Source organism: Coregonus clupeaformis, chromosome 17 (genome assembly GCF_020615455.1).
Source record: "Coregonus clupeaformis isolate EN_2021a chromosome 17, ASM2061545v1, whole genome shotgun sequence".
In the NCBI taxonomy this organism is placed as follows: domain Eukaryota; kingdom Metazoa; phylum Chordata; class Actinopteri; order Salmoniformes; family Salmonidae; genus Coregonus; species Coregonus clupeaformis.
The window spans coordinates 4,750,169-4,767,552 of NC_059208.1; the positions used below are offsets into that span (position 1 = coordinate 4,750,169).

The 17,384-nt window shown below is 45.9% G+C and overlaps 30 non-coding genes across 30 annotated transcripts; all 30 read right to left on the reverse strand.

The window, feature by feature from the left end:
- Positions 1-287: 287 nt before the first annotated feature.
- On the reverse strand, positions 288-360 carry trnaf-gaa. The gene has a single exon. It is a non-coding gene; the product is annotated as a tRNA-Phe (tRNA).
- Positions 361-877: 517 nt separating this feature from the next.
- trnaf-gaa lies at positions 878-951 on the reverse strand. The gene has a single exon. It is a non-coding gene; the product is annotated as a tRNA-Phe (tRNA).
- Positions 952-1,462: 511 nt separating this feature from the next.
- Positions 1,463-1,535, reverse strand: trnal-uaa. The gene has a single exon. It is a non-coding gene; the product is annotated as a tRNA-Leu (tRNA).
- A 517-nt stretch (positions 1,536-2,052) lies between these two features.
- trnaf-gaa lies at positions 2,053-2,125 on the reverse strand. The gene has a single exon. It is a non-coding gene; the product is annotated as a tRNA-Phe (tRNA).
- A 517-nt stretch (positions 2,126-2,642) lies between these two features.
- On the reverse strand, positions 2,643-2,715 carry trnaf-gaa. The gene has a single exon. It is a non-coding gene; the product is annotated as a tRNA-Phe (tRNA).
- Positions 2,716-3,233: 518 nt separating this feature from the next.
- On the reverse strand, positions 3,234-3,306 carry trnaf-gaa. The gene has a single exon. It is a non-coding gene; the product is annotated as a tRNA-Phe (tRNA).
- A 518-nt stretch (positions 3,307-3,824) lies between these two features.
- trnaf-gaa lies at positions 3,825-3,897 on the reverse strand. Its single transcript has one exon. It is a non-coding gene; the product is annotated as a tRNA-Phe (tRNA).
- A 518-nt stretch (positions 3,898-4,415) lies between these two features.
- trnaf-gaa lies at positions 4,416-4,489 on the reverse strand. Its single transcript has one exon. It is a non-coding gene; the product is annotated as a tRNA-Phe (tRNA).
- Positions 4,490-5,006: 517 nt separating this feature from the next.
- trnaf-gaa lies at positions 5,007-5,079 on the reverse strand. The gene has a single exon. It is a non-coding gene; the product is annotated as a tRNA-Phe (tRNA).
- A 518-nt stretch (positions 5,080-5,597) lies between these two features.
- On the reverse strand, positions 5,598-5,670 carry trnaf-aaa. Its single transcript has one exon. It is a non-coding gene; the product is annotated as a tRNA-Phe (tRNA).
- Positions 5,671-6,188: 518 nt separating this feature from the next.
- trnaf-aaa lies at positions 6,189-6,261 on the reverse strand. Its single transcript has one exon. It is a non-coding gene; the product is annotated as a tRNA-Phe (tRNA).
- A 517-nt stretch (positions 6,262-6,778) lies between these two features.
- trnaf-gaa lies at positions 6,779-6,851 on the reverse strand. Its single transcript has one exon. It is a non-coding gene; the product is annotated as a tRNA-Phe (tRNA).
- Positions 6,852-7,368: 517 nt separating this feature from the next.
- On the reverse strand, positions 7,369-7,441 carry trnaf-gaa. The gene has a single exon. It is a non-coding gene; the product is annotated as a tRNA-Phe (tRNA).
- Positions 7,442-7,958: 517 nt separating this feature from the next.
- Positions 7,959-8,031, reverse strand: trnaf-gaa. Its single transcript has one exon. It is a non-coding gene; the product is annotated as a tRNA-Phe (tRNA).
- Positions 8,032-8,542: 511 nt separating this feature from the next.
- Positions 8,543-8,615, reverse strand: trnaf-gaa. The gene has a single exon. It is a non-coding gene; the product is annotated as a tRNA-Phe (tRNA).
- A 517-nt stretch (positions 8,616-9,132) lies between these two features.
- Positions 9,133-9,205, reverse strand: trnaf-aaa. Its single transcript has one exon. It is a non-coding gene; the product is annotated as a tRNA-Phe (tRNA).
- A 517-nt stretch (positions 9,206-9,722) lies between these two features.
- trnaf-gaa lies at positions 9,723-9,795 on the reverse strand. The gene has a single exon. It is a non-coding gene; the product is annotated as a tRNA-Phe (tRNA).
- Positions 9,796-9,875: 80 nt separating this feature from the next.
- Positions 9,876-9,949, reverse strand: trnal-aag. Its single transcript has one exon. It is a non-coding gene; the product is annotated as a tRNA-Leu (tRNA).
- Positions 9,950-10,312: 363 nt separating this feature from the next.
- Positions 10,313-10,385, reverse strand: trnaf-gaa. Its single transcript has one exon. It is a non-coding gene; the product is annotated as a tRNA-Phe (tRNA).
- A 517-nt stretch (positions 10,386-10,902) lies between these two features.
- trnaf-aaa lies at positions 10,903-10,975 on the reverse strand. The gene has a single exon. It is a non-coding gene; the product is annotated as a tRNA-Phe (tRNA).
- A 516-nt stretch (positions 10,976-11,491) lies between these two features.
- trnaf-aaa lies at positions 11,492-11,564 on the reverse strand. Its single transcript has one exon. It is a non-coding gene; the product is annotated as a tRNA-Phe (tRNA).
- A 516-nt stretch (positions 11,565-12,080) lies between these two features.
- trnaf-gaa lies at positions 12,081-12,153 on the reverse strand. Its single transcript has one exon. It is a non-coding gene; the product is annotated as a tRNA-Phe (tRNA).
- A 517-nt stretch (positions 12,154-12,670) lies between these two features.
- Positions 12,671-12,743, reverse strand: trnaf-aaa. Its single transcript has one exon. It is a non-coding gene; the product is annotated as a tRNA-Phe (tRNA).
- A 517-nt stretch (positions 12,744-13,260) lies between these two features.
- On the reverse strand, positions 13,261-13,333 carry trnaf-aaa. Its single transcript has one exon. It is a non-coding gene; the product is annotated as a tRNA-Phe (tRNA).
- Positions 13,334-13,848: 515 nt separating this feature from the next.
- trnaf-aaa lies at positions 13,849-13,921 on the reverse strand. The gene has a single exon. It is a non-coding gene; the product is annotated as a tRNA-Phe (tRNA).
- A 517-nt stretch (positions 13,922-14,438) lies between these two features.
- trnaf-gaa lies at positions 14,439-14,511 on the reverse strand. Its single transcript has one exon. It is a non-coding gene; the product is annotated as a tRNA-Phe (tRNA).
- Positions 14,512-15,028: 517 nt separating this feature from the next.
- Positions 15,029-15,101, reverse strand: trnaf-aaa. Its single transcript has one exon. It is a non-coding gene; the product is annotated as a tRNA-Phe (tRNA).
- A 517-nt stretch (positions 15,102-15,618) lies between these two features.
- On the reverse strand, positions 15,619-15,691 carry trnaf-gaa. The gene has a single exon. It is a non-coding gene; the product is annotated as a tRNA-Phe (tRNA).
- A 517-nt stretch (positions 15,692-16,208) lies between these two features.
- trnaf-gaa lies at positions 16,209-16,281 on the reverse strand. The gene has a single exon. It is a non-coding gene; the product is annotated as a tRNA-Phe (tRNA).
- A 517-nt stretch (positions 16,282-16,798) lies between these two features.
- Positions 16,799-16,872, reverse strand: trnaf-gaa. The gene has a single exon. It is a non-coding gene; the product is annotated as a tRNA-Phe (tRNA).
- Between the last annotated feature and the right edge of the window lie 512 nt (positions 16,873-17,384).

Sequence of the window (17,384 nt, forward strand, 5' to 3'; positions counted from 1 at the left end):
GATCATAACCTGTCAAGGCTGAACCCTCTTGATTGCTCCTTGTTTCTATTTTAACCAGATGGGGAATTAGCTCAAATGGTAGAGCGCTTGCTTAGCATGCGAGAGGTAGCGGGATCGATGCCCGTATTCTCCAACATATGTTATTTTTCAGGATTCAAGTCAGCTCCAGTTCACACTTCCTGCAGCTAAGTCTTACGACAAGCTACTGTAATGTAATAATGACAACGTACTTTTTGTAATGCTGAAAACTAAAACCTTGCAATAAAAGCACTGAGATCAACCTCAAATGCCGAAACCCGGGATCAAACCAGGGACCTTTAGATCTTCAGTCTAACGCTCGCCCAACTGAGCTATTTCGGCAGGTCCCTGGAACTATGTCTTTGGCACCCATGTGGATACACGCAAGTGGCACAAAATATTGACTGTCAGAAGGAGCTGCATGGCCAGTACGGGGATCGAACCTGCGACCTTGGCATTATTAGCGCCACACTCTAGCCAACTGAGCTAACCAGCCACTTGCCTACTTTCACTGTTGCTACCAGCCAGCAAGACTCTGCAAGTCATGTGGCGAAAAGTAACAAGTACGCCAAGATCATAACCTGTCAAGGACGAACCCTCTTGATTGCTCCTTGTTTCTATTTGAACCAGATGGGGAATTAGCTCAAATGGTAGAGCGCTTGCTTAGCATGCGAGAGATAGCGGGATCGATGCCCGTACTCTCCAACACATGTTATTTTTCAGGATTCAAGTCAGCTCCAGTTCACACTTCCTGCAGCTAAGTCTTACGACAAGCTACTGTAATGTAATAATGACAACGTACTTTTTGTAATGCTGAAAACTAAAACCTTGCAATAAAAGCACTGATATCAACCTCAAATGCCGAAAACCCGGGATCGAACCAGGGACCTTTAGATCTTCAGTCTAACGCTCTCCCAACTGAGCTATTTCGGCAGGTCCCTGGAACTATGTCTTTGGCACCCATGTGGATACACGCAAGTGGCACAAAATATTGATTGTCAGAAGGAGACGCATGGCCAGTACGGGCATCTAACCTGCGACATTGGCATTATTAGCGCCACACTCTAGCCAACTGAGCTAACCAGCCGCTTGCCTACTTTCACTGTTGTTACCAGCCAGCAAGACTCTACAAGTGATGTGGCGGAAAGTAACAAGTACGCCAAGATCATAACCTGTCAAGGCTGAACCCTCTTGATTGCTCCTTGTTTCTATTTTAACCAGATGGGGAATTAGCTCAAATGGTAGAGCGCTTGCTTAGCATGCGAGAGGTAGCGGGATCGATGCCCGTATTCTCCAACACATGTTATTTTTCAGGATTCAAGTCAGCTCCAGTTCACACTTCCTGCAGCTAAGTCTTACGACGAGCTACTGTAATGTAATAATGACAACGTAATTTTTTTAATGCTGAAAACTAAAACCTTGCAATAAAAGCCCTGATATCAAATGCCGAAACCCGGAATCGAACCAGGGACCTTTAGATCTTAAGTCTAACGCTCTCCCAACTGAGCTATTTCGGCAGGTCCCTCGAACTATGTCTTTGGCACCAATGTGGATACACGCAAGTGGCACAAAATATTGACTGTCAGAAGGAGCCGCATGGCCAGTACGGGGATCAAAACTGCGACCTCCGCGTTATTAGTGCCACGCTCTAGCCAACTAAGCTAACCAGCCGCTTGCCTACTTTCACTGTTGTTACCAGCCAGCAAGACTCTACAAGTGATGTGGCGGAAAGTAAAAAGTACGCCAAGATCATAACCTGTCAAGGCTGAACCCTCTTGATTGCTCCTTGTTTCTATTTTAACCAGATGGGGAATTAGCTCAAATGGTAGAGCGCTTGCTTAGCATGCGAGAGGTAGCGGGATCGATGCCCGTATTCTCCAACACATGTTATTTTTCAGGATTCAAGTCAGCTCCAGTTCACACTTCCTGCAGCTAAGTCTTACGACAAGCTACTGTAATGTAATAATGACAACGTACTTTTTGTAATGCTGAAAACTAAAACCTTGCAATAAAAGCACTGAGATCAACCTCAAATGCCGAAACCCGGGATCAAACCAGGGACCTTTAGATCTTCAGTCTAACGCTCTCCCAACTGAGCTATTTCGGCAGGTCCCTGGAACTATGTCTTTGGCACCCATGTGGATACACGCAAGTGGCACAAAATATTGACTGTCAGAAAGAGCTGCATGGCCAGTACGGGGATCGAACCTGCGACCTTGGCATTATTAGCGCCACACTCTAGCCAACTGAGCTAACCAGCCACTTGCCTACTTTCACTGTTGTTACCAGCCAGCAAGACTCTACAAGTGATGTGGCGGAAAGTAACAAGTACGCCAAGATCATAACCTGTCAAGGCTGAACCCTCTTGATTGCTCCTTGTTTCTATTTTAACCAGATGGGGAATTAGCTCAAATGGTAGAGCGCTTGCTTAGCATGCGAGAGGTAGCGGGATCGATGCCCGTATTCTCCAACACATGTTATTTTTCAGGATTCAAGTCAGCTCCAGTTCACACTTCCTGCAGCTAAGTCTTACGACAAGCTACTGTAATGTAATAATGACAACGTACTTTTTGTAATGCTGAAAACTAAAACCTTGCAATAAAAGCACTGAGATCAACCTCAAATGCCGAAACCCGGGATCGAACCAGGGACCTTTAGATCTTCAGTCTAACGCTCTCCCAACTGAGCTATTTCGGCAGGTCCCTGGAACTATGTCTTTGGCACCCATGTGGATACACGCAAGTGGCACAAAATATTGATTGTCAGAAGGAGACGCATGGCCAGTACGGGCATCTAACCTGCGACATTGGCATTATTAGCGCCACACTCTAGCCAACTAAGCTAACCAGCCACTTGCCTACTTTCACTGTTGTTACCAGCCAGCAAGACTCTACAAGTGATGTGGCGGAAAGTAACAAGTACGCCAAGATCATAACCTGTCAAGGCTGAACCCTCTTGATTGCTCCTTGTTTCTATTTTAACCAGATGGGGAATTAGCTCAAATGGTAGAGCGCTTGCTTAGCATGCGAGAGGTAGCGGGATCGATGCCCGTATTCTCCAACACATGTTATTTTTCAGGATTCAAGTCAGCTCCAGTTCACACTTCCTGCAGCTAAGTCTTACGACAAGCTACTGTAATGTAATAATGACAACGTACTTTTTTGTAATGCTGAAAACTAAAACCTTGCAATAAAAGCACTGAGATCAACCTCAAATGCCGAAACCCGGGATCGAACCAGGGACCTTTAGATCTTCAGTCTAACGCTCTCCCAACTGAGCTATTTCGGCAGGTCCCTGGAACTATGTCTTTGGCACCCATGTGGATACACGCAAGTGGCACAAAATATTGACTGTCAGAAGGAGCTGCATGGCCAGTACGGGGATCGAAACCTGCGACCTTGGCATTATTAGCGCCACACTCTAGCCAACTAAGCTAACCAGCCGCTTGCCTACTTTCACTGTTGTTACCAGCCAGCAAGACTCTACAAGTGATGTGGCGGAAAGTAACAAGTACGCCAAGATCATAACCTGTCAAGGCTGAACCCTCTTGATTGCTCCTTGTTTCTATTTTAACCAGATGGGGAATTAGCTCAAATGGTAGAGCGCTTGCTTAGCATGCGAGAGGTAGCGGGATCGATGCCTGTATTCTCCAACACATGTTATTTTTCAGGATTCAAGTCAGCTCCAGTTCACACTTCCTGCAGCTAAGTCTTACGACAAGCTACTGTAATGTAATAATGACAACGTAATTTTTTTAATGCTGAAAACTAAAACCTTGCAATAAAAGCACTGAGATCAACCTCAAATGCCGAAACCCGGGATCGAACCAGGGACCTTTAGATCTTCAGTCTAACGCTCTCCCAACTGAGCTATTTCGGCAGGTCCCTGGAACTATGTCTTTGGCACCCATGTGGATACACGCAAGTGGCACAAAATATTGATTGTCAGAAGGAGACGCATGGCCAGTACGGGGATCAAACCTGCGACCTCCGCGTTATTAGTGCCACACTCTAGCCAACTAAGCTAACCAGCCGCTTGCCTACTTTCACTGTTGTTACCAGCCAGCAAGACTTTACAAGTGATGTGGCGGAAAGTAACAAGTACGCCAAGATCATAACCTGTCAAGGCTGAACCCTCTTGATTGCTCCTTGTTTCTATTTTAACCAGATGGGGAATTAGCTCAAATGGTAGAGCGCTTGCTTAGCATGCGAGAGGTAGCGGGATCGATGCCCGTATTCTCCAACACATGTTATTTTTCAGGATTCAAGTCAGCTCCAGTTCACACTTCCTGCAGCTAAGTCTTACGACAAGCTACTGTAATGTAATAATGACAACGTACTTTTTGTAATGCTGAAAACTAAAACCTTGCAATAAAACTACTGCGATCAACCTCAAACTGCCGAAAACCCGGGATCGAACCAGGGACCTTTAGATCTTCAGTCTAACGCTCTCCCAACTGAGCTATTTCTGCAGGTCCCTGGAACTATGTCTTTGGCACCAATGTGGATACACGCAAGTGGCACAAAATATTGATTGTCTGAAGGAGCCGCATGGCCAGTACGGGGAACAAACCTGCGACCTCTGCGTTATTAGTGCCACGCACTAGCCAACTAAGCTAACCAGCCGCTTGCCTACTTTCACTGTTGTTACCAGCCAGCAAGACTCTACAAGTGATGTGGCGGAAAGTAACAAGTACGCCAAGATCATAACCTGTCAAGGCTGAACCCTCTTGATTGCTCCTTGTTTCTATTTGAACCAGATGGGGAATTAGCTCAAATGGTAGAGCGCTTGCTTAGCATGCGAGAGGTAGCGGGATCGATGCCCGTATTCTCCAACACATGTTATTTTTCAGGATTCAAGTCAGCTCCAGTTCACACTTCCTGCAGCTAAGTCTTACGACAAGCTACTGTAATGTAATAATGACAACGTACTTTTTGTTATGCTGAAAACTAAAACCTTGCAATAAAAGCACTGAGATCAACCTCAAATGCCGAAACCCGGGATCGAACCAGGGACCTTTAGATCTTCAGTCTAACGCTCTCCCAACTGAGCTATTTCGGCAGGTCCCTGGAACTATGTCTTTGGCACCCATGTGGATACACGCAAGTGGCACAAAATATTGACTGTCAGAAGGAGACCGCATGGCCAGTACGGGGATCTAACCTGCGACCTTGGCGTTATTAGCCCCACACTCTAGCCAACTGAGCTAACCAGCCGCTTGCCTACTTTCACTGTTGTTACCAGCCAGCAAGACTCTACAAGTGATGTGGCGGAAAGTAACAAGTACGCCAAGATCATAACCTGTCAAGGCTGAACCCTCTTGATTGCTCCTTGTTTCTATTTTAACCAGATGGGGAATTAGCTCAAATGGTAGAGCGCTTGCTTAGCATGCGAGAGGTAGCGGGATCGATGCCCGTATTCTCCAACACATGTTATTTTTCAGGATTCAAGTCAGCTCCAGTTCACACTTCCTGCAGCTAAGTCTTACGACAAGCTACTGTAATGTAATAATGACAACGTACTTTTTGTAATGCTGAAAACTAAAACCTTGCAATAAAAGCACTGAGATCAACCTCAAATGCCGAAACCCGGGATCGAACCAGGGACCTTTAGATCTTTAGTCTAACGCTCTCCCAACTGAGCTATTTCGGCAGGTCCCTGGAACTATGTCTTTGGCACCCATGTGGATACACGCAAGTGGCACAAAATATTGACTGTCAGAAGGAGACGCATGGCCAGTACGGGGATCAAACCTGCGACCTTGGCATTATTAGCGCCACACTCTAGCCAACTGAGCTAACCAGCCGCTTGCCTACTTTCACTGTTGTTACCAGCCAGCAAGACTCTACAAGTGATGTGGCGAAAAGTAACAAGTACGCCAAGATCATAACCTGTCAAGGACGAACCCTCTTGATTGCTCCTTGTTTCTATTTGAACCAGATGGGGAATTAGCTCAAATGGTAGAGCGCTTGCTTAGCATGCGAGAGGTAGCGGGATCGATGCCCGTATTCTCCAACACATGTTATTTTTCAGGATTCAAGTCAGCTCCAGTTCACACTTCCTGCAGCTAAGTCTTACGACAAGCTACTGTAATGTAATAATGACAACGTACTTTTTTGTAATGCTGAAAACTAAAACCTTGCAATAAAAGCACTGAGATCAACCTCAAATGCCGAAACCCGGGATCGAACCAGGGACCTTTAGATCTTTAGTCTAACGCTCTCCCAACTGAGCTATTTCGGCAGGTCCCTGGAACTACGTCTTTGGCACCCATGTGGATACACGCAAGTGGCACAAAATATTGACTGTCAGAAGGAACCGCATGGCCAGTACGGGGATCGAACCTGCAACCTTGGCGTTATTAGCAACATGCTCTAGCCAACTGAGCTAACCAGCCACTTGCCTACTTTCACTGTTGTTACCAGCCACCAAGACTCTACAAGTGATGTGGCGGAAAGTAACAAGTACGCCAAGATCATAACCTGTCAAGGCTGAACCCTCTTGATTGCTCCTTGTTTCTAGTTTAACCAGATGGGGAATTAGCTCAAATGTTAGAGCGCTTGCTTAGCATGCGAGAGGTAGCGCGATAGATGCCCGTATTCTCCAACACATGTTATTTTTCAGGGTTCAAGTCAGCTCCAGTTCACACTTCCTGCAGCTAAGTCTTACGACGAGCTACAGTAATGTAATAATGACAACGTACTTTTTTTAATGCTGAAAACTAAAACCTTGCAATAAAAGCCCTGATATCAAACTCAAATGCCGAAACCCAGGATCGAACCAGGGACCTTTAGATCTTCAGTCTAACGCTCTCCCAACTGAGCTATTTCGGCAGGTCCCTGGAACTACGTCTTTGGCACCCATGTGGATACACGCAAGTGGCACAAAATATTGACTGTCAGAAGGAACCGCATGGCCAGTACGGGGATCGAACCTGCAACCTTGGCGTTATTAGCAACATGCTCTAGCCAACTGAGCTAACCAGCCACTTGCCTACTTTCACTGTTGTTACCAGCCACCAAGACTCTACAAGTGATGTGGCGGAAAGTAACAAGTACGCCAAGATCATAACCTGTCAAGGCTGAACCCTCTTCATTGCTCCTTGTTTCTATTTTAACCAGATGGGGAATTAGCTCAAATGTTAGAGCGCTTGCTTAGCATGCGAGAGGTAGCGCGATAGATGCCCGTATTCTCCAACACATGTTATTTTTCAGGATTCAAGTCAGCTCCAGTTCACACTTCCTGCAGCTAAGTCTTACGACGAGCTACTGTAATGTAATAATGACAACGTACTTTTTTTAATGCTGAAAACTAAAACCTTGCAATAAAAGCCCTGATATCAAACTCAAATGCCGAAACCCGGGATCGAACCAGGGACCTTTAGATCTTCAGTCTAACGCTCTCCCAACTGAGCTATTTCGGCAGGTCCCTGGAACTATGTCTTTGGCACCCATGTGGATACACGCAAGTGGCACAAAATATTGACTGTCAGAAGGAGCCGCATGGCCAGTACGGGGATCGAACCTGCGACCTTGGCGTTATTAGCACCTAGCTCTAGCCAACTGAGCTAACCAGCCGCTTGCCTACTTTCACTGTTGTTACCAGCCAGCAAGACTCTACAAGTGATGTGGCGGAAAGTAACAAGTACGCCAAGATCATAACCTGTCAAGGCTGAACCCTCTTGATTGCTCCTTGTTTCTATTTTAACCAGATGGGGAATTAGCTCAAATGGTAGAGCGCTTGCTTAGCATGCGAGAGGTAGCGGGATCGATGCCCGTATTCTCCAACACATGTTATTTTTCAGGATTCAAGTCAGCTCCAGTTCACACTTCCTGCAGCTAAGTCTTACGACAAGCTACTGTAATGTAATAATGACAACGTACTTTTTTTAATGCTGAAAACTAAAACCTTGCAATAAAAGCCCTGATATCAAACTCAAATGCCGAAACCCGGGATCGAACCAGGGACCTTTAGATCTTCAGTCTAACGCTCTCCCAACTGAGCTATTTCGGCAGGTCCCTGGAACTATGTCTTTGGCACCCATGTGGATACACGCAAGTGGCACAAAATATTGACTGTCAGAAGGAGCCGCATGGCCAGTACGGGGATCGAACCTGCGACATTGGCATTATTAGCGCCACACTCTAGCCAACTGACCTAACCAGCCGCTTGCCTACTTTCACTGTTGTTACCAGCCAGCAAGACTCTACAAGTGATGTGGCGGAAAGTAACAAGTACGCCAAGATCATAACCTGTCAAGGCTGAACCCTCTTGATTGCTCCTTGTTTCTATTTTAACCAGATGGGGAATTAGCTCAAATGGTAGAGCGCTTGCTTAGCATGCGAGAGGTAGCGGGATCGATGCCCGTATTCTCCAACACATGTTATTTTTCAGGATTCAAGTCAGCTCCAGTTCACACTTCCTGCAGCTAAGTCTTACGACAAGCTACTGTAATGTAATAATGACAACGTACTTTTTGTAATGCTGAAAACTAAAACCTTGCAATAAAAGCCCTGAGATCAAACGCCTAAAACCAGGATCGAACCAGGGACCTTTAGATCTTCAGTCTAACGCTCTCCCAACTGAGCTATTTCGGCAGGTCCCTGGAACTATGTCTTTGGCACCAATGTGGATACACACAAGTGGCACAAAATATTGACTGTCAGAAGGAGCCGCATGGCCAGTAGGGGGATCAAACCTACGACCTTTGCGTAATTAGCTCCACGTTCTAGCCAACTGAGCTAACCAGCCACTTGCCTATTTTCACTGTTGTTTCCAGCCAGCAAGACTCTACAAGTGATGTGGCGGAAAGTAACAAGTACGCCAAGATCATAACCTGTCAAGGCTGAACCCTCTTCATTGCTCCTTGTTTCTATTTTAACCAGATGGGGAATTAGCTCAAATGTTAGAGCGCTTGCTTAGCATGCGAGAGGTAGCGCGATAGATGCCCGTATTCTCCAACACATGTTATTTTTCAGGATTCAAGTCAGCTCCAGTTCACACTTCCTGCAGCTAAGTCTTACGACAAGCTACTGTAATGTAATAATGACAACGTACTTTTTTTTATGCTGAAAACTAAAACCTTGCAATAAAAGCCCTGATATCAAACTCAAATGCCGAAACCCGGGATCGAACCAGGGACCTTTAGATCTTTAGTCTAACGCTCTCCCAACTGAGCTATTTCGGCAGGTCCCTGGAACTATGTCTTTGGCACCCATGTGGATACACGCAAGTGGCACAAAATATTGACTGTCAGAAGGAACCGCATGGCCAGTACGGGGATCGACCCTGCAACCTTGGCGTTATTAGTGCCACACTCTAGCCAACTGAGCTAACCAGCCGCTTGCCTACTTTCACTGTTGTTACCAGCCAGCAAGACTCTACAAGTGATGTGGCGGAAAGTAACAAGTACGCCAAGATCATAACCTGTCAAGGCTGAACCCTCTTGATTGCTCCTTGTTTCTATTTTAACCAGATGGGGAATTAGCTCAAATGGTAGAGCGCTTGCTTAGCATGCGAGAGGTAGCGGGATCGATGCCCGTGTTCTCCAACACATGTTATTTTTCAGGATTCAAGTCAGCTCCAGTTCACACTTCCTGCAGCTAAGTCTTACGACAAGCTACTGTAATGTAATAATGACAACGTACTTTTTTTAATGCTGAAAACTAAAACCTTGCAATAAAAGCCCTGATATCAACCTCAAATGCCGAAACCCGGGATCGAACCAGGGACCTTTAGATCTTCAGTCTAACGCTCTCCCAACTGAGCTATTTCGGCAGGTCCCTGGAACTATGTCTTTGGCACCAATGTGGATACACGCAAGTGGCACAAAATATTGACTGTCAGAATGAGCCGCATGGCCAGTACGGGGATCGAACCTGCGACCTTGGCGTTCTTAGCGCCACACTCTAGCCAACTGAGCTAACCAGCCGCTTGCCTATTTTCACTGTTGTTACCAGCCAGCAAGACTCTACAAGTGATGTGGCGGAAAGTAACAAGTACGCCAAGATCATAAACTGTCAAGGCTGAACCCTCTTGATTGCTCCTTGTTTCTATTTTAACCAGATGGGGAATTAGCTCAAATGGTAGAGCGCTTGCTTAGCATGCGAGAGGTAGCGGGATCGATGCCCGTATTCTCCAACACATGTTATTTTTCAGGATTCAAGTCAGCTCCAGTTCACACTTCCTGCAGCTAAGTCTTACGACAAGCTACTGTAATGTAATAATGACAACGTACTTTTTGTAATGCTGAAAACTAAAACCTTGCAATAAAAGCACTGAGATCAACCTCAAATGCCGAAACCCGGGATCAAACCAGGGACCTTTAGATCTTCAGTCTAACGCTCTCCCAACTGAGCTATTTCGGCAGGTCCCTGGAACTATGTCTTTGGCACCCATGTGGATACACGCAAGTGGCACAAAATATTGATTGTCAGAAGGAGACGCATGGCCAGTACGGGCATCTAACCTGCGACATTGGCATTATTAGCGCCACACTCTAGCCAACTGAGCTAACCAGCCGCTTGCCTACTTTCACTGTTGTTACCAGCCAGCAAGACTCTACAAGTGATGTGGCGGAAAGTAACAAGTAAGCCAAGATCATAACCTGTCAAGGCTGAATCCTCTTCATTGCTCCTTGTTTTTATTTTAACCAGATGGGGAATTAGCTCAAATGTTAGAGCGCTTGCTTAGCATGCGAGAGGTAGCGGGATTGATGCCCGTATTCTCCAACAAGTGTTATTTTTCAGGATTCAAGTCAGCTCCAGTTCACACTTCCTGCAGCTAAGTCTTACGACAAGCTACTGTAATGTAATAATGACAACGTACTTTTTGTTATGCTGAAAACTAAAACCTTGCAATAAAAGCCCTGAGATCAACCTCAAATGCCGAAACCCGGGATCGAACCAGGGACCTTTAGATCTTTAGTCTAACGCTCTCCCAACTGAGCTATTTCGGCAGGTCCCTGGAACTATGTCTTTGGCACCAATGTGGATACACGCAAGTGGCACAAAATATTGACTGTCAGAAGGAGCCGCATGGCCAGTACGGGATCGAACCTGCGACCTCCGCGTTATTAGTGCCACACTCTAGCCAACTAAGCTAACCAGCCGCTTGCCTACTTTCACTGTTGTTACCAGCCAGCAAGACTTTACAAGTGATGTGGCGGAAAGTAACAAGTACGCCAAGATCATAATCTGTCAAGGCTGAACCCTCTTGATTGCTCCTTGTTTCTATTTTAACCAGATGGGGAATTAGCTCAAATGGTAGAGCGCTTGCTTAGCATGCGAGAGGTAGGGGGTTCGATGCCCGTGTTCTCCAACACATGTTATTTTTCAGGATTCAAGTCAGCTCTAGTTCACACTTCCTGCAGCTAAGTCTTACGACAAGCTACTGTAATGTAATAATGACAACGTACTTTTTGTAATGCTGAAAACTAAAACCTTGCAATAAAAGCACTGAGATCAACCTCAAATGCCGAAACCCGGGATCGAACCAGGGACCTTTAGATCTTTAGTCTAACGCTCTCCCAACTGAGCTATTTCGGCAGGTTCCTGGAACTATGTCTTTGGCACCCATGTGGATACACGCAAGTGGCACACAATATTGACAGACAGAAGGAGCCGCATGGCCAGTACGGGGATCTAACCTTCGACCTTGGCTTTATCAGCACCACGCTGTAGCCAACTGAGCTAACCAGCCGCTTGCCTACTTTCACTGTTGTTACCAGCCAGCAAGACTCTACAAGTGATGTGGCGGAAAGTAACAAGTACGCCAAGATCATAACCTGTCAAGGCTGAACCCTCTTGATTGCTCCTTGTGTTTATTTTAACCAAATGGGGAATTAGCTCAAATGGTAGAGCGCTTGCTTAGCATGCGAGAGGTAGCGGGATCAATGCCCGTACTCTCCAACACATGTTTTTTTCAGGATTCAAGTCAGCTCCAGTTCACACTTCCTGCAGCTAAGTCTTACGACAAGCTACTGTAATGTAATAATGACAACGTACTTTTTTTAATGCTGAAAACTAAAACCTTGCAATAAAAGCCCTGATATCAAACTCAAATGCCGAAACCCGGGATCGAACCAGGGACCTTTAGATCTTCAGTCTAACGCTCTCCCAACTGAGCTATTTCGGCAGGTCCCTGGAACTATGTCTTTGGCACCCATGTGGATACACGCAAGTGGCACAAAATATTGACTGTCAGAAGGAGCCGCATGGCCAGTACGGGGATCGAACCTGCGACCTTGGCATTATTAGCGCCACACTCTAGCCAACTGAGCTAACCAGCCGCTTGCCTACTTTCACTGTTGTTACCAGCCAGCAAGACTCTACAAGTGATGTGGCGGAAAGTAACAAGTACGCCAAGATCATAACCTGTCAAGGCTGAACCCTCTTGATTGCTCCTTGTTTCTATTTTAACCAGATGGGGAATTAGCTCAAATGGTAGAGCGCTTGCTTAGCATGCGAGAGGTAGCGGGATCGATGCCCGTATTCTCCAACACATGTTATTTTTCAGGATTCAAGTCAGCTCCAGTTCACACTTCCTGCAGCTAAGTCTTACGACAAGCTACTGTAATGTAATAATGACAACGTACTTTTTGTAATGCTGAAAACTAAAACCTTGCAATAAAAGCACTGAGATCAACCTCAACTGCCGAAAACCGGGATCGAACCAGGGACCTTTAGAGCTTTAGTCTAACGCTCTCCCAACTGAGCTATTTCGGCAGGTCCCTGGAACTATGTCTTTGGCACCAATGTGGATACACGCAAGTGGCACAAAATATTGACTGTCAGAAGGAGACGCATGGCCAGTACGGGGATCAAACCTGCGACATTGGCATTATTAGCGCCACACTCTAGCCAACTGAGCTAACCAGCCGCTTGCCTACTTTCACTGTTGTTACCAGCCAGCAAGACTCTACAAGTGATGTGGCGGAAAGTAACAAGTACGCCAAGATCATAACCTGTCAAGGCTGAACCCTCTTGATTGCTCCTTGTTTCTATTTTAACCAGATGGGGAATTAGCTCAAATGGTAGAGCGCTTGCTTAGCATGCGAGAGGTAGCGGGATCGATGCCCGTATTCTCCAACACATGTTATTTTTCAGGATTCAAGTCAGCTCTAGTTCACACTTCCTGCAGCTAAGTCTTACGACAAGCTACTGTAATGTAATAATGACAACGTACTTTTTGTAATGCTGAAAACTAAAACCTTGCAATAAAACTACTGCGATCAACCTCAACTGCCGAAAACCGGGATCGAACCAGGGACCTTTAAATCTTTAGTCTAACGCTCTCCCAACTGAGCTATTTCGGCAGGTTCTTGGAACTATGTCTTTGGCACCCATGTGGATACACGCAAGTGGCACAAAATATTGACTGTCTGAAGGAGCCGCATGGCCAGTACGGGGAACAAACCTGCGACCTCTGCGTTATTAGTGCCACACTCTAGCCAACTGAGCTAACCAGCCGCTTGCCTACTTTCACTGTTGTTACCAGCCAGCAAGACTCTACAAGTGATGTGGCGGAAAGTAACAAGTACGCCAAGATCATAACCTGTCAAGGCTGAACCCTCTTGATTGCTCCTTGTTTCTATTTGAACCAGATGGGGAATTAGCTCAAATGGTAGAGCGCTTGCTTAGCATGCGAGAGGTAGCGGGATCGATGCCCGTGTTCTTCAACACGTTATTTTTCAGGATTCAAGTCAGCTCCAGTTCACACTTCCTGCAGCTAAGTCTTACGACAAGCTACTGTAATGTAATAATGACAACGTACTTTTTTTTATGCTGAAAACTAAAACCTTGCAATAAAAGCCCTGATATCAAACTCAAATGCCGAAACCCGGGATCGAACCAGGGACCTTTAGATCTTTAGTCTAACGCTCTCCCAACTGAGCTATTTCGGCAGGTCCCATTAACTATGTCTTTGGCACCAATGTGGATACACTCAAGTGGCACAAAATATTGACTGTCAGAAGGAGCCGCATGGCCAGTACGGGGATCGAACCTGCGACCTTGGCATTATTAGCACCACACGCTAGCCAACTGAGCTAACCAGCCAATTGCCTACTTTCACTGTTGCTACCAGCCAGCAAGACTCTACAAGTCATGTGGCGAAAAGAAACAAGTACGCCAAGATCATAACCTGTCAAGGACGAACCCTCTTGATTGCACCTTGTGTCTATTTTAACCTAATGGGGAATTAGCTCAAATGGTAGAGCGCTTGCTTAGCATGCGAGAGATAGCGGGATCGATGCCCGTACTCTCCAACACATGTTATTTTTCAGGATTCAAGTCAGCTCCAGTTCACACTTCCTGCAGCTAAGTCTTACGACAAGCTACTGTAATGTAATAATGACAACGTACTTTTTTTAATGCTGAAAACTAAAACATTGCAATAAAAGCCCTGATATCAAACTCAAATGCGGAAACCCAGGATCGAACCAGGGACCTTTAGATCTTCAGTCTAACGCTCTCCCAACTGAGCTATTTCTGCAGGTCCCTGGAACTATGTCTTTGGCACCAATGTGGATACACGCAAGTGGCACAAAATATTGATTGTCTGAAGGAGACGCATGGCCAGTACGGGGATCGAACCTGCGACCTTGGCATTATTAGCACCACACTCTAGCCAACTGAGCTAACCAGCCGCTTGCCTACTTTCACTGTTGTTACCAGCCAGCAAGACTCTACAAGTGATGTGGCGGAAAGTAACAAGTACGCCAAGATCATAACCTGTCAAGGCTGAACCCTCTTGATTGCTCCTTGTTTCTATTTTAACCAGATGGGGAATTAGCTCAAATGGTAGAGCGCTTGCTTAGCATGCGAGAGGTAGCGGGATCGATGCCCGTATTCTCCAACACATGTTATTTTTCAGGATTCAAGTCAGCTCCAGTTCACACTTCCTGCAGCTAAGTCTTACGACAAGCTACTGTAATGTAATAATGACAACGTACTTTTTGTAATGCTGAAAACTAAAACCTTGCAATAAAAGCACTGAGATCAACCTCAACTGCCGAAAACCGGGATCGAACCAGGGACCTTTAGATCTTTAGTCTAACGCTCTCCCAACTGAGCTATTTCGGCAGGTCCCTGGAACTATGTCTTTGGCACCAATGTGGATACACGCAAGTGGCACAAACTATTGACTGTCAGAAGGAGCCGCATGGCCAGTACGGGGATTAAACCTGCGACATTGGCATTATTAGCGCCACACTCTAGCCAACTGAGCTAACCAGCCGCTTGCCTACTTTCACTGTTGTTACCAGCCACCAAGACTCTACAAGTGATGTGGCGGAAAGTAACAAGTACGCCAAGATCATAACCTGTCAAGGCTGAACCCTCTTGATTGCTCCTTGTTTCTATTTTAACCAGATGGGGAATTAGCTCAAATGTTAGAGCGCTTGCTTAGCATGCGAGAGGTAGCGGGATCGATGCCCGTATTCTCCAACACATGTTATTTTTCAGGATTCAAGTCAGCTCCAGTTCACACTTCCTGCAGCTAAGTCTTACGACAAGCTACTGTAATGTAATAATGACAACGTACTTTTTGTAATGCTGAAAACTAAAACCTTGCAATAAAAGCCCTGATATCAAACTCAAATGCCGAAACCCGGGATCGAACCAGGGACCTTTAGATCTTCAGTCTAACGCTCTCCCAACTGAGCTATTTCGGCAGGTCCCTGGAACTATGTCTTTGGCACCCATGTGGATACACGCAAGTGGCACAAAATATTGACTGTCAGAAGGAACCGCATGGCCAGTACGGGGATCGACCCTGCAACCTTGGCGTTATTAGCAACATGCTCTAGCCAACTGAGCTAACCAGCCACTTGCCTACTTTCACTGTTGTTACCAGCCAGCAAGACTCTACAAGTGATGTGGCGGAAAGTAACAAGTACGCCAAGATCATAACCTGTCAAGGCTGAACCCTCTTGATTGCACCTTGTGTCTGTATCAACCAGATGGAGAATAAGCTCAAATGGTAGAGAGCTTGCTTAGCATGCGAGAGGTAGCAGGATCGATGCCCGTGTTCTTCAACACATGTTATTTTTCAGGATTCAAGTCAGCTCCAGTTCACACTTCCTGCAGCTAAGTCTTACGACAAGCTACTGTAATGTAATAATGACAACGTACTTTTTGTAATGCTGAAAACTAAAACCTTGCAATAAAAGCACTGAGATCAACCTCAAATGCCGAAACCCGGGATCGAACCAGGGACCTTCAGATCTTCAGTCTAACGCTCTCCCAACTGAGCTATTTCGGCAGGTCCCTGGAACTATGTCTTTGGCACCCATGTGGATACACGCAAGTGGCACAAAATATTGACTGTCAGAAGGAGCCGCATGGCCAGTACGGGGATCGAACCTGCGACCTTGGCATTATTAGCGCCACACGCTAGCCAACTGAGCTAACCAGCCAATTGCCTACTTTCACTGTTGCTACCAGCCAGCAAGACTCTACAAGTCATGTGGCGAAAAGAAACAAGTACGCCAAGATCATAACCTGTCAAGGACGAACCCTCTTGATTGCACCTTGTGTCTATTTTAACCTAATGGGGAATTAGCTCAAATGGTAGAGCGCTTGCTTAGCATGCGAGGGATAGCGGGATCGATGCCCGTACTCTCCAACACATGTTATTTTTCAGGATTCAAGTCAGCTCCAGTTCACACTTCCTGCAGCTAAGTCTTACGACAAGCTACTGTAATGTAATAATGACAACGTACTTTTTTTAATGCTGAAAACTAAAACATTGCAATAAAAGCCCTGATATCAAACTCAAATGTGGAAACCCAGGATCGAACCAGGGACCTTTAGATCTTCAGTCTAACGCTCTCCCAAACTGAGCTATTTCTGCAGGTCCCTGGAAATATGTCTTTGGCACCAATGTGGATACACGCAAGTTGCACAAAATATTGACTGTCAGAAGGAGCCGCATGGCCAGTACGGGGATCGAACCTGAGACCTTGGAATTATTAGCACCACACTCTAGCCAACTGAGCTAACCAGCCGCTTACCTACTTTCACTGTTGTTACCAGCCAGCAAGACTCTACAAGTGATGTGGCGGAAAGTAACAAGTACGCCAAGATCATAACCTGTCAAGGCTGAACCCTCTTGATTGCTCCTTGTTTCTATTTTAACCAGATGGGGAATTAGCTCAAATGGTAGAGCGCTTGCTTAGCATGTGTGAGGTAGCGGGATCGATGCCCGTATTCTCCAACACATGTTATTTTTCAGGATTCAAGTCAGCTCCAGTTCACACTTCCTGCAGCTAAGTCTTACGACAAGCTACTGTAATGTAATAATGACAACGTAATTTTTGTAATGCTGAAAACTAAAACCTTGCAATAAAAGCACTGAGATCAACC